This window comes from Belonocnema kinseyi, chromosome 5 (genome assembly GCF_010883055.1).
Source record: "Belonocnema kinseyi isolate 2016_QV_RU_SX_M_011 chromosome 5, B_treatae_v1, whole genome shotgun sequence".
In the NCBI taxonomy this organism is placed as follows: domain Eukaryota; kingdom Metazoa; phylum Arthropoda; class Insecta; order Hymenoptera; family Cynipidae; genus Belonocnema; species Belonocnema kinseyi.
Genome location: NC_046661.1, coordinates 49669883 through 49680916, shown reverse-complemented (window position 1 = coordinate 49680916; position 11034 = coordinate 49669883).

The following is an 11034-nucleotide window of genomic DNA, read 5'->3' as shown; positions in this document are numbered from 1 at the left end:
ATTTTATAAATTTTATAACTTTAAAATCTCAATCTACTGAAATTATTTCAAAGTAGTTAGCAGATAGATATATAAATAGAATCGCCGAAGTGCTCCGACCGGCAATCGTGCACATTAATTTATTTATTAAGAATTAAATTTTCAAATATTTCACAATAAAATAATTTAAAAATCTGCTCTCTGCGCGTGCACACTCTCCTCATTCTTCGCGTGCATCTCGTTTCGCTCGCTAATTTGAGCGTGCCTAGGGCGCGCGACTGTTGATTTTCACGCTTTGTGCTCGATGATGTATTCATATCGCGCTCGGTCTTTGTATTCTTTGCACATTCTTGTGCAAAACTTTTAAAATAATTACACAAAAATCCACCACTCTAATATTTTGATCGTGAATTCTCTTTTGTTAAAAGAGCTTCGTTCGAGAGTTTGAGTGCACCTGAGGTGCGCACTGATGGTTTATGCACTCTGTGCTCGGTATTTGCATTTCGCTCACATTCGTGCACTGAACTTTTTAAATGAAACGTCAACGGATCGACAACTGTTATTTTGAGATTGTGAACTCCCTTTCCTTAAAGCTCTTTCGGCTTAAATGAACACATTTTAATCACGTATCTCGGGCTTCGCACTCGACTTTCTCCACAATTTCGACTTTTTTATATTATGCTCAACACATTTATATCAAATATAATATATTTTTTGTGTAACCCTGCCCAGGATTGCTTATTCAAATATTGTAAAATAAAGCACAAATTGTATTTTTCATGATTGCTTTAATATTTGTTTTTTATTTTGCATTAAATGTTGTTTTTAGCTGCGCTGAAACATGCATCATCCCAATAAATTTATATCATTACCATTCATAATATGCATGGAAATTGAAATATACTTATTCTTATTGCCTTGTTTTTATTCTTTACTTTTAATTTTGTTTTTCATGATTAAATAAAAACTCAGCTTTCAATAAAAAAAATATTCGTAAAAATTTTTTAATGTTTTTTGTCTGAATGAATTTTGTCTTATTTATTCTTGTAGCTTGTATCGTTTGTACACAAATTTGATTTTCTTTGCTTTGAATGTTGTTTTTATGAATAAAACACAAACAACTTTTCCTATAAAAACGTAATTCATGATAAATTTGTAGATTTTTTTCAGGTGCACACTTTTAGTTAATTTATCTCTTTTCGTATCTTGCTTTGTTCTAACTTTTTGATTTTTTTATAAAAAATGACTCGTTAACGAACTCGATCTTAGTTTTTGGTCCCTCAAACTGTGTGGCAAAACACAATCCAATCCGAATATTTTTTTTAAAGTTATAAGGGTATACATACAACAACAACGACGACGACGACGAAGCCGGGCTGACAGAGAGAGACCGCTGTAAAAAATTGTTTTTATGATTCAGGAGACCTCAAAACTTCGAAGTTTAATGAAATCCGTGAAAGTCGTTTTTCGCATAAAACTAGCTTCTCCTTATTATGGATAAGGATGTAATAATTCATAATTTTTTGTGCGATTAAAATTTGAAATTTCGATTTTTTGTAACAAAATTTAAAAAGTTAATAAAATAATCATGTCGGGCCTTAAAAATGTAATATTTTTATTCTCCTTACTTTTCCCTGTATCGCGTTTGTTTGGCAACAGATTTCCATTTTCGTTGTTTTTTTGAATTTGAAAATCCTATAAGTTTTGGTAATTTTTATTTTATAAAAAAAAAGTCGTTGAAAAAAATTGTTCATATTTTTGTGTGATATAAATGGCTATCGATAGGATTTTCTAATTTAAAAAAAGTGGTCCAAAAAATATTGAAATTCTCTAGCTTTTTGAATTTTTAGAAAAAATGGCTGGTTAACGCACTCGATCTTTCTTTATGGTTCCTGTAATTTTGTGCCCAACCAAAATCCAATGCGACTATTCTTTTGAAAGTTATCCGGTGTACAGACAACAACAACAACAACATAAAACGAATACCTTCCCATTGTGGATGAGAATGTAAATATACATATAAATGTGTGAAATCACAACAAATTACAAACGGTTTTTCAGTTTGAATAATTCACCGGTATTCTTTAAAAAATTGTATTAAAATACATTTCGATTACAAGTATTTAAAAGAAAGCATTATTTCACAGGTATCACTTCTTGACGTATAAAATTAAGGTCATTCCATGAAATATATGGAAGCCCGGAGTGTATTTTTAAATTCTCATCAGAGAAGGCATCAGATTTGTGTAAAATTTACGCCTCCCCCCAGTTTTTTTAAATGTCCACGTTTAGAGCCTCCCTGAATCCGAAAGACAGGTTTTCACGTATCTTTCTGTCTTTCAGTCTGTCTGTTTTTATTGAAGCCTTGAGGCTTAGATTGCACAGAAGAGATTCGATTTGTAAAATCAGAACACGGGTACCTTTTTGGTAGACCAGTCTATTTCGCCATATTGAGAAATCTGTCCTTACAATTTTAAGTCGGTAATGTCGATACGTAAAATGCAGAGACTGTATGATCGATACATCAAACTAATTCAAACTGTGAAACGTAACATACTCCTGTGGTCTGTAAAGCACTTTATTTTAAATGGAATATTGTTGATTCGAGTAATTATTGGCACAACCATTGCACAAGGCTTATAAGCTTTTGAGATGAATATGATATAATACATTGCATAAATGATGAAATAAAAATAAAAAGAAGATTAAACTAACTATGCCCTTAGAAGTTTTAACAGATGCAATGCGAGCAATTCCATCCTTTCCAGGATGGACTTTAGTTATCCTCCCTAACATCCACAGGCTGATGGAGGCAAGTTGTCATCTTTTAAAAGAGCAAGAGTATTCTTGTTAAGTTTTGAAAAAGGCTTCTGCCATTTGGTCCTACTTTGAAGCTCTAAGATATATTCTTTGCTCCAACGTTTCCACAGTTGCTGCTGAAGTTGTTTAATTCGTTGCCAGTTTGATATTCATTCTTGATTCACGTGTTATAGATTAGGATCAGCTAAGGAAAAAATGTTTCGTCCAATTAGAAAGTGGGTTGTAGTGACAGGACTTAAGTCGTTGGGATCACTAGATAAGGAAGTTAAATTTTTGGAGTTGAGCATTGCCTCGATTTGAGTAAGTAATGTTGCAAACTCTTCGAACGTTAAAGTTGCATCTCCTACTTCTCGTTTTAGATGGTGTTTGACTGATTTTACTCCGGCTTTCCAAATCCCTCAGAAGTGGGTTGTGTAAGCCGGAATGAAGTGCCAATGTATTCCGGTGTTAGCAATAAATTTATTTAACGAGTCGCATTCTTGAAGCAAAAAATCGCCCAAACGTTTTAACTCGTTATTCGCGCCAACAGAGTTAGTTGTATTGTCTGAGTGTATATTTGCTGGTGTCCCACTACGCGATACAAAGCACCGCAAAGCAGCCAGGAAAGCATCAGTTGTAGCGTCCGAGACTAACTCTAAATGCAATGCTTTGGTTGAGAAGCAAACGAAAAGGCAAGCGTAGGCCTTAATTACCTTGCAACCTCGCCCTTTTCTGTCTTTCACTGAAAATGGACCGGCAAAGTCAACTCCTGTATTGCAAAATTGAGGTGATTTAGAAATTCGAGTTGATGGAAGATTGCACATCATTGGAGTGATCGACTTTGGTTGCATTCTAGAGCATCTTATGCAGTCATGAACAGTTTTTCTAGCTAAATTGCGCCCCCTTATAGACCAGAAGATTTCGCTAATACTTAATAGTAATAGTTGAGGTTGCGAGTGGAATGGTTTGTCATGTTCATGCTGAAATAGCAATTTAGTAAAGGTGTAATGTGAGTGAATAAGTATCGGGTACTTTTCGCCTATTTCGAAATTCGAATTCGACAACCTGCCACCCACTCTTAACATCTCGTATTCGAATAAAAAAGAAGCTAATGACTTCAATCCTTTCTTTCTAACGACTATTTCCCCATTTTTTAATTCATTTATTTCTGTTTAAAAGGAAACTTTTTGAGCTAGTCTATGAGAATATTTTGCTTATTTTCTTTTGTAATCTTGAACGTTTTTTTGTATCAGATAATTTGAGAATTTGAGATTCTAAAATTGGCCCTTCAACCCTATCTTTATACAAAAATTTCAGTCCTTACCACCAGAATTCTGAACTGGATATTTGATCCGGGTTTATGCCCCGAGATAAGAGATTAGCTGTATTTTATTTTGATGGTACGTGTCGCCTAACCTCGATATTTGTTAGTTTTCGAATTTTCTAGACTCGAATTCAAACAAAAAAAATTCCCATCTTCTCTGGTTGTTTTTTTATCCAGCCCAGAAAGATGGATAAATTTGTCCAATAATTACTAACATGTATAGGTGTGTCGAGTGCGAATTCTACTTATATATACACCATTAAGCCATTTCCTTTTCGGGGTAGGCGTGACTCACTCGGTGGGGGAAAGGAGTAATATGTGGAAGGGATAAAGAATTTTTAGATTGATCCAGAATGCTCGTGTTATTTATGCAAATAACACGTTCGTTCCGCAACACTGCTCCGGCCCAGGTTGCTGATCAATCTCTCCAGCAATCACCCCAAGTGAAGATCCTCACAAAGTCGTTATGTAAGGTTCCCCACATAGGTCCATTAGTGGCCAAGGTCTTTTGTTTCAGGCGTCATCCACTCTACTGATACTCTTTTTATTAACTATTTGTCGGCATACTTTCCTGTCCTGGCATACTTCTCTAGCTTCTTTTATGTCCATACATTTTTCTATGCAGGTTCTCGTGTTTCTGTGACTTCTTATGTCTCTTCTAACTAGGGTCTCATTCACACATTCTAACTATTCTTTCCGCGGTCTACCTCTGAGCACGCTCTTTTCTAGGCCCAGTAGGAGTAGTTAAATTAGACTTAGTGCTTGTCCCAAAGTGAAGTAGAGTGTTGTGCCTACCTTTGCATTGTTTGTAGCCATTTGACTTGCACTCTTTTTGAAAATGTCCAGATCTTAGATAATTTAAGCAAATTTGGCAATTTATAGCTTTTTCAGCTCTTTCTTGCGTAGTAAAAGATAGATAGGAAAGCAGGGCAATTTTGTGTATATTGTTCCTGTTTGCAAAGAGCGCAACTGATTTTTTGAGATAAGAAAGATTTTCTATTTTGAGAATGTCCTTTATTTTGAAACTTTGGTTTTGAATCTTTATTGAGTTAGAGATTGTTTATCTCGAGAGTTCCTAAGAAATTTGCGCGCGCTTTTAGAAAGTTTTTAAAATTATATAGACTTGGAATTTCATTACTTATTCTTTTTCCTATGCTCTAGTTGTGTTAGTATCTAGTTTAGAAGCAAGTAAATAAATCAAATGTGAATCGCAATTATCTGTCGATTGATCTAAAGGTGCTAAGGCTCTTATGTGTTTGTTTAAATGGTCTAGCATCTTTCTGATTTGGACTGAGGATCCATTTGTTATTTGATTAGTATTTAAGATTGTTTGTATTTGATTCTGAATGAGAAGCCTTTTATTATTACAGCGACTACATAAGGCGTCCCAGGCCACCTCGCAATTTATAGCCAAAAACTCCAAAGACTCAATTACTTGAGCCGCACTGTCTTGTAATGCCGCGTTTAAAAAGTGAAATTTCTCGATCTAAATAATTTCTTGGTTACTATGAATTAGCGATTCGAACGTGTCTCTGAAGCCTAGCCATTCTAACAATTCACCATTAAATTTTGGTAGCTCAATTCGCGGTAATTGTAATCCCGAATCTTTTATTACAAAAGGTTGATTATTTGGAATCAAACCTCTTTGTTGATAGACTTTCTGACCTGCCTGACTAGCGGCTGCTTTTTGATTAAATCGCGCATTCACGGACAAACCATCTTTCGAAATTCCTTGTAACAGTAATCTTTCAGTTTCTGCTATTGCACGAAAGAAATTATCTTCGATTTCATACCTATACTCGAATGTTTCCTTAGGATCATCGGTTAGCCCGTCAATTTTTTCTTGTATTTCTTCATGCACCGCAAAGTTTTGTCTAATTTGGTCTGATCGCTTGTTTATTTCAAACTTAATTACGTATTCTAATTCGACACTTTCATCGGGAAATTCGCGTTTGAGATTAGTTATATAGTTTCTAAAACACGTGAGTCTATTCTTGAAACCACCGAGTTTTTTCGTTAAGTTGGTACCGAAATTTTTATTAAATAGTTGTTTTTATTGTAATCACTCATACCGAACCAAAAGTCGTTAGAAATAATTTTATTTAAATAGAAAATAATAAAGGAAGCCCATTTATTTGAGTTGTAGAACGTATCTGTGCTTGTGTGCTCCAGTGATTGGCGATAACGTTGATAGGCGAATGTGACTTGAAGAGGTTATGTTTTGGTTTTGCTCCCAAATCTGCCCAGCTTTTAGTTCGGGTTGATACTCGTAACGATTGCCTTTTTTGTAGTCATCATATCCAGAATACGATTGGGTGGATAATCCTTAATCCTATTCTTCTCCAATTGTTTATCTTGACAGCTCACCACAATCGGCAAAAGGGTTAGGTAGCTATTTTCGAAGTTCCTTGGTGGAACGCTATCGATACCCCGAATTTTCACTGGCATCGTAACTTGTGCCCTTTTTAAGTGCTTGCGCACTCACTAACCCTTATACACAATATATTTGAAGTTTGGTGATTCACGTGCAGTGGCGGATTGGGTACTCACGGGCGCGGCCGGGGATCCAATTTTGGGGGCGACTCCTAAAAAAAGGTCATCCGAAAAAAGGAAAAAGTGTTTTTAAGGAGTATAACGTAAACATATTAGATGTATGTAATACTTGACCCCCTCCCAAAAAACTGTCAAAACAACTTCTTGAATTAAAAAAAAATCGAAAATTCAAATTTTTATCAAACAAAATTTGTAAAATACAACAAAATTTTTAAAATATGGTACGTTAAAGAAATATATAAATTGGTTAATCACATTTTAATAGGATGCTTAGTTTATGTTTTATTCGTAAAAAAACAAAACAAAATTGCATTTTTGGGGCAAATGACACAAACCACGAAAATAATAATTAATGGGAGAAATTTATTCACCCACAAAAGAGCTACAAATTCGTTATAAATCATTTTGTATGTAATGCGTTGTTTCTATTTTCAGCTTCGTTTTAATCTTAAAAAACATTGAATTAACAAAATGTTGTATTTATAGAAGGCGAACTCTTTAATTTATAAAAACAAGACGGTGAAAATATGTCTGTTTCAATACCCATGCATATAATGAATTGTACTAATATAAATTGATTAAAACGATACATTTTTTAGTGTAGCTGAGGATAAAATTTAAAGAAAAATAAGGAACAAAAATATTAAATTATTCATTAAAAAAATGTGTACTTTATTTTGCAATAACTGAATAAGCGATCCCGGGGCGAGATTGAAAAATAAATTTAATATGCTTTTGATATTATAGTGTTGAACGTAATGTAGAAAAGTTTGCATTTTGGAAAAAAAGTGAGGGCGAAGCACAAGCTACGTGATGAGAATGTGTTCATTAAAGCCGAAGAAACTGTAACAAACGTTAATTCGCAATCACCAAATTACAGTAAATTATAGGAAAATATAGTCATATTTTACAATTTCCAAAATAATGAAATATATCCTTTGATCCGAACTCTTGAACTGTAAGCTAATAACTTGTTTTAGAGAACATTTTGATTAATAAGTAGTCTATTTAATATAAAAATTGAATTTAAACTTAACAATTACTAAAATAATGAAATTCAGCCAATAATTAGTCGAGATTTTGTAAAAAATTAAATGAGTTGCCCCCTTTCATATTTGTAAGCGAAAATGGAGACATACTTTTTACATGAATAAGTTGATCTGGAAAATCCCTCAAGGTACGTATAGGCGTCATCGAAAGTTAACATATTTAAAAAGTCAATATATTAACGGGCGGCCATAAAAATGAGTTTAAGTGTCCTATACATTTTTAATAAATAAATATATTATGGATTGCATCGGAAACGAATGAATTTAAAATTCCGTTATGAAGTTGATGACAAGAATATTCCTTTCCCTTTTACTGTTTCAATATGAATAATATATTATTCATTTAAAAAATATTTTCTTTAATAGAATCCAAAACATGCATTAGGGAATTTCATAAGAATAACATGTGTGAAAAGAAATTAGAGTACACTTTTTACATTACTGGTATTACTTATAGGAGTACAGTGTAAATCGTGGGTATAATTGGATATACTTTGCGCTATTTCCATTGCAATCTAACATATGTTTATTTGTTTAAAGAATATAATCTTTTTGGGACGCCTTGGCATGGCATGGTCCGCCACTGTTTACGTGAATCTTGTCGATTCACCCTTTGCACACTATTAACTGTTCACAATATATTGTTATTTTGTTATTCGCATTCACGAAAAGGCGTTGTTCGCCAAAATTTGTTGTAGTAAAACTTGAATTTTTTAAGGCGTGGTTACAGAGACGTCTATGTAGCACATCGCGAATTTTAATGTTTCTGTAGTTCCGAAGCAAAGCAATTGTTCAAATTGGATTGGCACTCACATCCGTATCGAAGGACCATGTTTATTGAAGCCTTGAAGGTTGGATTGCACAGAAGAGATTGGATTTGTAAAATGAGAACACGAGCACGTTTTTGGTTGACCATTCTATTTCGCCACATTGAGAAATCTGTCCTTACAATTTTAATGCGGTAAAGTAGATACGTAAAATTTAGAGACTTTATGATCGACACATTAAACTAATTTAAACTGTGAAACGTAGTAGTCTGCCTGTTGGTAAATGTTTTTTGTCTTTGCTTAGTTTGCTAGCACGATAACTTTCGAAAGAATTGACAGATTGGATTGTCCTTTAGTACACTCTTGTAGTATCTTTAAATGAAGGTCAAGTTCCTTAGTCAGCCATTTTGGACAAAAATTCAAAATGGTAGCACATTTTGAATATTTTTTACACCACTTTTTTTAACATTCATACATTTTCTGTGAGGATATTCATAGTATTCAAAAAGGCGAACAATTTTTCCTAATGACTTTTTTTATAAAACCAAAATTAAACAATGTTATAGCATTTTCAGAATTCCAAAAAACACGAAAATCAATATCTTAAACCAAATATCGCAGAATATGAAAGAAGTCATGAAAAGAAAAATGTTACTTTTAGCATGCCCTACGAGATTACTATAACAACTTTTTTAAATTTTCTTCAAAAATCGAAAATTTTGTCAGCATAAAAAAATGTAAAATCAAAAATACATTTTTTTTATTTAACTACTTATTATTATCATAAAATACTAACCAGCTGTGACTCCCAGTTGAAACTAATCGCCCTCCGCCCAACCCCCCCACAAATTGAAGTTTTGCGGGATTTTCGTTGTAACTAGATACTCCACCCTGCACGCTTTGATAGACTCTCTTTTAGTGACTTTTAGGAGAGGAAGTAATAGGGGATGACAACTGCGATGTAGAACACGATGTGCTAGAAAATTCAATTCAGTTTTTGAAAAAAAACTGAAGTTGCAATAAAATGTTTCATAAATTTAAAAAAAGAAGGTGCAGTTTTTGAAACGAGATAATAAAAGCACCTCTGTTTTATTACCCGAAAATTTTATTAGCCGAAAAAGCTTTAACAATAGAGAATTCAGTTACTCCAAATTACTGTTGTGGATGCTTTGGCTTTTAGTTTTTAAAAATCTTTCCATAAGTGTGGGGAATCCACAAAAACAGACTAAGCGCTGAACCCGAGGCAAATACATTATCGAGCGCAAAACACGAGAACCAACAGTCGCGTGCCTCTGGCGCGCTGAAAGTTGCGAACCGCACGCGCAATGAGAATGTGCCAACGAAGCGGGTGAATTTGTCTAGCTTCTTGTTGCCTTAGTTAACATTTTTTAATGAACAATATTGACACTCAAAAAAAATCTCGTTACAAATACCGGGATCAGAAATTCAAAAAAGTAAGGTTATGTACAGTTTTACAGGTCCGCCAACTTGGTACGTAATTTACTAGATATTTTACCTGTTTTCTACGATTCTCCTGTGTGTGTTCTCAGCTTCGCTGAACGGTAATGAGTGCACACGTGTGCTCGCCTTACGCTACACTGTGTGGTATCTTTCATCGCGGGAAAATTCAAACTAACTAAATTACGTAGATTTGAAAAAATAGTTTGTAAACATGTATGTCAATGTATAAATGTCACTGAACGGCTTTAGTGTATTATTATCAAATAGTTATCAATAGTAATTACGAAGAAAAGAATGAAAATGGTCTGCCAAAATAGCATCTTCCAATAGCCGACGTGGTTGTATATTTTGCGGTAAACGAATACAATTTGTTTTTGAATCCTCAACCTGCCTAAGATCACATCCAGGCACAAAACACTTCTGAACTAATAAAATGCCTTTTTTAGGGAACTCCCTACATTCCCAATCTATTTTTTGTTTATATCGTAGATTCCGCTTATTCGGCTTTTACTTTCGATTTCTCGTGTTAAGCATTAATAGGTTAGTATAGTCATTCAGCTGGATCAGGTGTCAAGTAAAATGCCGCGACGGTCGCAAAACCTGGTTGGTCACAATTTTGAAAAGTAGAATTTCGACTAAAAACCAAATGGACGCGAACTAAAATCTATTTTTTTTAAGTATTAGAAGCCTAAACAAAAATTTCTTTTCTATAACATTATTCACTGTTTGAAGTTTCTAAAACTGTGTTCAGCTTATTTCATGCAAGATTGTCATTAGCTACAAAATTCGAATAAATAATTACTTTTTTAATATCATTATCCACGTAATGCTTTTTCTGTAATAAGTGTATGTTACTTTAACATTTGCGAAGTGCTATAAGTCAAAGCTTGACAAATAAAAGAAAATTTAAGCTGAAACGCGCAACTATCTAGCATTATTTCAGGAGAAGATAGTTATATACAATAATGATTTGTTAAACAATGATTTTACTTAAATTTTATTACTTGTGACCATACTATAAGATAAAAGTAGACAAAAAGTTAAAAAATTCATAAGAGAACCACAACTTTCAAATATTATTCAGATTAAATATTAATAAAAA